Here is a 6391-nt window from a genome sequence, read left to right as displayed (position 1 = left end):
TTTTTTTTTTTTTTTTTTTTTACATTTTCCATTATAACTGGGCAGAAATATGGGGCACTCATTATGGAAAATACTTTGAATAACACAAAAATGTATCACTAAAAGCACATCCCATGTTGTTTTTCTCATGTTTCAAGTACCAGTATAACACTCAATGCCCTCAGGACCTTCAGCATCTACTAACTCCTTCATAAAAGGTGATGCCAACAAGCACCTGATCTGTTGCTTTAATGATAATGGCACAACTGAATCATGTTGTACTTCTCTGTGTTTGTTCTGCCAGGTTACACCACAATATGCTGCACAGTTTTTTTCTCCATTAGTGTATCTGTCATGTACTAGTCAGGAATGCATTACATTTTTCCACTTACTAAGACATTTTTAAAGACCATTTTTAAGTATGGGTGTCATAAGGCAGCTTCCCATTTCAGTGCAGAGCCTTGTTTTGTACAGTAAGTGGAGCTGTCCGTTCGCACCATCTCACTTCACTCTCCTCCTCTCTCTGCCATCGGTGGTTCAGCTGTTGTTTCTCATTATAAAAACCACCTTATTGTGTTTCTTATTATCCAAAGGTGCTTCAAGCAACTGGTATACTCTGTGCATCGGAGTGTGGGCCTGATTGCGTGTGTGCGTGTGTGTGTGTGTGTGTGTGTGTGTGTGTGTACAGGAGTTGCCAATTGGAGTCTTTATTTGCCTCCAACCTTCTCTCGCTCAATCTCAACTCAGGTGTTTGTCTCTTCAGTCCCCTCATTATAAGAAGCACCTCACCCCTGTCTCCCCCATCCTCTCCTTCCCATGTCTTTTCTGCAGCCACCTTCTCTCTCATCGCTCATCCTCATCCGCCTGCCTATCCTTCCATCCCCCCTTTTTCTTTTTACTCATTATCCAACAGCTTGAAGCAACCACTCAGCCATATGTGAGTGAAAACTGCCACCTCTCACTGTTAGCTTGTATTATATCGAGCCTGCTCTTTGCTCAAAGTTTGCCCCAAACCTTTGGCTTCTCCTTTTCTTTTTAAGAGTCAGTCTAATTAACCAAGTTTCTCACAGCTAGCAGCCAGCCATGTGAGTCTGCATCACGATTGTGTCTGGATTTGAACCCATGTTTGCTGAAACTTCTGCTCTCTTAAGTATTTCTTCCTCATTAGTGAAGGAGCTCCTCATCAGCCATGTGTGAAGCTTATTTGGTAGCCTTATTTACTGGCAGTGTATGGATGACAAGCCACTTGTCTCAATTTTATTTAGAAAGGGAAGCTACTTTGAATTGTGCATCTTAATAATGCCTCTTTATTTCTTACAGCTCATGCAGTGCCTTCTAAAAGTATCCATACCTGTCAAAGTTTTTCACAACTAGAATTTCAATGTGTTTCACTGGGATTTTATGTAACAGACCATCAGAAAGGGTGGCACAGTGAATGGACATCATTATGAAGACCAGTGAACACAGCACACAGGTCAGGGAGAATTTTAAAGCCTGATTGGGTTATAAAACAATGTTACAAGCTTTAATCCTCTCACAGAGTTCTGTTAAATACATAATCTGCAAACATTAAAAAAAAAACTCTAGATGACCTAAAAAGATCCACAATTTAAGAAAGAGAATCATTTGACAGGACTATAATTAGATGTGCACTCCAAAAAATGAGAATTTTATGAAAGAGGAACAAAAGGAATGCTTTTTGTTAAGTTACCTAGGAAGTTCAGCTACATTATCAAAAGCCACATAAGAGACACAATAAGTGGAAAATGACGGTCTGGTCAGAGACAGAAACCTTTTGGTCAACATGCAAAACACTATTTGTGGAGGAAAGTTGTTACTGTACATGAGCCCAAGCGGTCATGGTTTTAGTGATGGTTGGACTCCCACTCAAGATGGGAAGTTGGTGATGAAATGCTTAATGAAGAGTGTAGCTGGAACAGCTTAACATAACCAAAAGTAAAACACAGGGAACAAGAGAAGCAGCACAAACAGAGACCAGGAGATGAGAAAATGGGAAGAAACCAGCAAGTTCTGAGTTGAAGAGGGAAGGTAAAATACTGGGAACTCGATTAGTAGAACAATGGACTGGTGCTAATTAGAAACAGAGTGCAGCTGTGAGGAGTGAGAAGAAGGCAGGCTGAGGAAGAGAGAGAGAGGAACAGGAAAGGAGAGAGGAAAGAGGAAAGCTTGGGAATGAGCAGAACAAAACTCTACAAAGAAATACAGGATACTTGAGCACAAGGTATAAACAAAAAATGTGACGTAGCTGAAATAAACAATTACAAAGAAAACAGCTGGTCAAAAAGAAAAGACAAAAATGGCTGATCTAAATCACAGCAAGAAATCTGAAAACAAGAAATAACCGAGGCCAAACACAGATAACAAATTATCAAAAATACAAAAATAAAAATAAAAAATAATCAACCCAAGAGCTTTACGTAAACATACCACAGCAACCACTGTGGCAGGATCATGTTGTGATGAAGCGTAGCAGGGTCAGGTGAAGCTGGTCAGAGTCTGTGCTCAGATGGACGGATCTAATTTCAGTTTAGGATTATGAATTTAATAGTTTAGAAACAGCCTTATAACCCTTCTCAGATGCATTGGCGGCAACAACAGCGATCTTAACTGTTATGAGTTTATAACTGCGTAATAAAAATGAGTAATATTCAAATCCAAGAAGGTTGTTACTGTTTATAATAGATTTCTTCCATTCTAATCCTAATGTTCAATAATTAAATTCACAGCAATCTTACTCTACGTCTCGGGAAGTGTTGATTAAAAAGACGTCTTCTTCTCTGCAGAGAACTGCTTCTTTCAGGCTTGACAGTTTTGTCCCCCTCACAATGTTGGTCAAGCGACACTCTCTCCTAGTTGGCGACTGCTCAGTTTAGCGAGAGGATTCTGTTCCTTAAATGAGCAAGTCAGCATGCTTTGTGAAAGTCCTACACTTGGATGACGACGCTATAACTCACTTCCTGTGTCCCAAGAGGGTCAGGCTTGACTTGATGCAGTGAGAAATCATGCCAATTAGACGCCTCAAATGGCACTTAATTACCACTCTGAAGAGGCTGATGGGCCATTAATTAGCAGGACATTAACAGGACTGATTGTTCATTAACAGCAGAGCATATTAGAGAAGATAAGACCCGATTGTAATGGAGTCTGGTGGAGGAGAGGAAGGCTTTATGCATCTCCAATAGAATTAAGTGACCTGCTACAGCAGTCACAAGCCACGGATAAAAATATTAGCCGTGGCCATAAAAGAAAAATACCATGTCCTGTATCTGGAACTTTATCCTGCTGAGTTAGTGCTGACTAATGTTACTTACTACAAGTTTCAGAACAGGTACCAGAACAAAACAATGCAATGCTCTGTTACTGCACACTTTAAATTGGCCAAAGGTGAAAATATTTGTTGACCTTCACCTTATACCCAAATTTGAAGCCAGACGATTGCCTATTACCAACCCTAACCAGCTTGTTTAGTTTGAATCCTGTCCAGACGTCCAAACAGGTATCAGTATGTGGGCTTTGGGTCTTTTGCTGGCCCATTGACTCCTTGTTAAGAACATCTACAAATTAGAATTGAAGCATCCTGTCTACTCTGATTCAACTACCATCTGACTTCTCCTCTAATCAGCGAAGAGACACAAAGGAATGAATCTACAGAGAAAAACCTTGATGACAATAATAAACAACCCAAAATAACCCGTATGCAAAAACAAGTGAGAAACAAAAACACGTAGCATTCACAGATCGTGACACTTTTGGTATTTTCTTATGTTTTGTATTAGATACCTTAAAATATGTAGAAATAATATGTGCTGACTGGTTATTTAACTTCACCCCAATCTATGAACTTCAGATTTTGTTCCAAAAGTGAACTAAAATTGTGTTGCTTTTTTAATATAACAAAAATAAAAAGAGAAAAATTCTACTCCCATGGCCCCCCCACTGTCCTTGGGGTTACAAAAATATCATATTCTGGCCACCAGGGGGCGTTTTCTGCTGTGACTCTAAAGCTTTGGTTTCGTCTGTCCTGATCCATCTGGTCTTTGTCAGGGGAAGGAATGTTCCAACATCTCCGACTCTTCAATTTCCACCTCATTTACCATCACACTCCCTCAAAACACTAACTCTGCATCTGAATGTATGTCTGCAGGTGCACTTGGGGTGGTGGCTCTTTCTCTCCATGTGCATTTGTCTCAATCTGTTCCTTATATATACACACATGTATCTGAGGGCAATGGACACATTCAAGTTTGCAGGGTAAATCAGAGATTATTTATGTTTTATTTATTTATTTATTTATTTTTTATCTGTCAGAATCAGTGAAAAGTTGTTCTTCTTCAAGGACACAGTGGACCAGAGTTGCAAAAAAAGAAAAAGAAACAATAAGTCTAAACCGACACATTCACACATACTGCGCCTGTAACTTTTGTTTTACCCCAAAACTCAATCCAATTATCTCTTTTCTTTCTCTGCAGTGTATCCAATATATAAAAATGGCTTGGAGACACGCAGTAAAACAGCAGTTATTGGAGGTGGTCTTTCTCATAAAGCCTCTGAATTATTGATATAAACTCCTCTCTACCACTATAATTTAGACAATTCAGAACAAGTAAGCAGTTGTTTTTTTGTTTTTTGTTTTTTATTTATTTATTTACAGTTACAGGACTTTATTTCTGTTATGAGCAAATAAAACTCAAAGTCATACTCTCCCATTTATACTATCTGATTCAGTTTTGCATAATAAAAGATCTATGTAAAATGGTCTTGAAAGAGGCATCAGACACTTCCTGGAGAAACATGAGTATTTACAAGTTCATTCAAAGTCACACGAGATCATTTTTTGAGATGGCGACTGAAATTCAAACAACAGCCATCAGACAGCAAATTGGCTTTCAGAGCTGAGCTGGTGATAAAATATCTGCTCTGAGACACAGGTTTGAAGTTACACACACACTCACACAAACAGCTGAAAACACACAAATTCAGTCCTGACATATAATAGCTTTTAGGCACAGTGAGGCATTGAGTTGCATCACCAGCAGGAGTGTGAATGGATGGGTATTATCATCCCACTCTCTCACACAAACACACACACGCACACACACACACACACACACACACCCACACACACACACACACACACACACACACACACACACACGTATACACTCACCATGGTAGGTAGGTATGAATAGATGGTCTGTCTCTGGTAGGTGAGATTGGTTTCATCTGTCGTTGAGAAGGTTGCAGGGTCACATCCCTGCTATTACCTTTGTTTCCATACAACGGTACTATATTCACCAGAATCTAGGTTTGTCTGATGGATGGAGTTAATCCAGCAGACAGACAGGTAGGGAGGTAGGTTTCTATCTATACAGGCTGTTCCATTTACTTCATAATAGGTGGCAGTCCCAATGCAATTGAGGCAAGTAACAAAATATTGGAGCCTGGTTTGGGTGAAGTTTTCTTCTTAGGTCTTCCGCTCCGTTGACCCAAGTTTGTTTCGGAGGAATGTTAAGATTTGATGCAACCATCCTTGCTAAAGCTTTGGCACGTCGTCTGGAAAGTATAGTACCAACTATTGTTTCATATGAGCAAACTGGATTAGTTAAGGGGAGGCAACTATTTTTTAATATCCGTACACTCCTGAACAGTATTTATTCTAAAACTACCATTGAAATACCAGAAGTCGTATTGAAATACCGGAAGTCTTGATCTCGGTCGACGCTGAGAAAGCGTTCGACAGAGTTGAATGGGATTACTTATTTTAGTTTTAAGGAAATTTGGACTGGGTGATGCATTCATTTCTTGGATACGTCTCTTTTATACAGTTTAAAGTTCTCTTTAGGGTTCATATCTCTACACTCGTTTGTCGCAATTCTTCTCCTCCGTTTCTGACAATTGTGACAAATATCGTGCACCTTCCTGTAATTTAACTCACATGTTTTATTCCTGTTCATCACTCCATAGTTTTTGGCAGACTTACTGTGATACAATGTCAAAGATACTTTCAGTGGTCATTAAACCCTCTCCCCATGTTGCCATATTTGGGCTCCCAGTTGACTACAAGCAGTTCACTTCTAATCAATTGGATAGTTTAGCATTTACTTCCTTATTGGCAAGACGCCATCTTCTTTTTCATTGGAAATTAACTAAACCACCCTCTAGCGGTCAGTGGCTTAAAGACACCATGTCCTTTCTAAAATTGGAGAGGATTAGATATTCAGTGAAAGGCAACTGCACTAAATTCTATAACGCCCTTTCATGACATTATTTCACTGTCTTCACTCTTCTTCACCCAGATTGAGTGATACACCCCACCCCACACCTTTCCTTATTTTTTTTTTATTTAATTATTTATTCATTTATTTATTTATTTATTTATTTTTCTTGTTTT

This window comes from Poecilia latipinna, unplaced genomic scaffold (assembly GCF_001443285.1).
Source record: "Poecilia latipinna isolate Pla-1442-1.1 unplaced genomic scaffold, P_latipinna-1.0 Scaffold11, whole genome shotgun sequence".
In the NCBI taxonomy this organism is placed as follows: Eukaryota; Metazoa; Chordata; class Actinopteri; order Cyprinodontiformes; family Poeciliidae; genus Poecilia; species Poecilia latipinna.
This window is presented reverse-complemented; position numbering follows the sequence as displayed.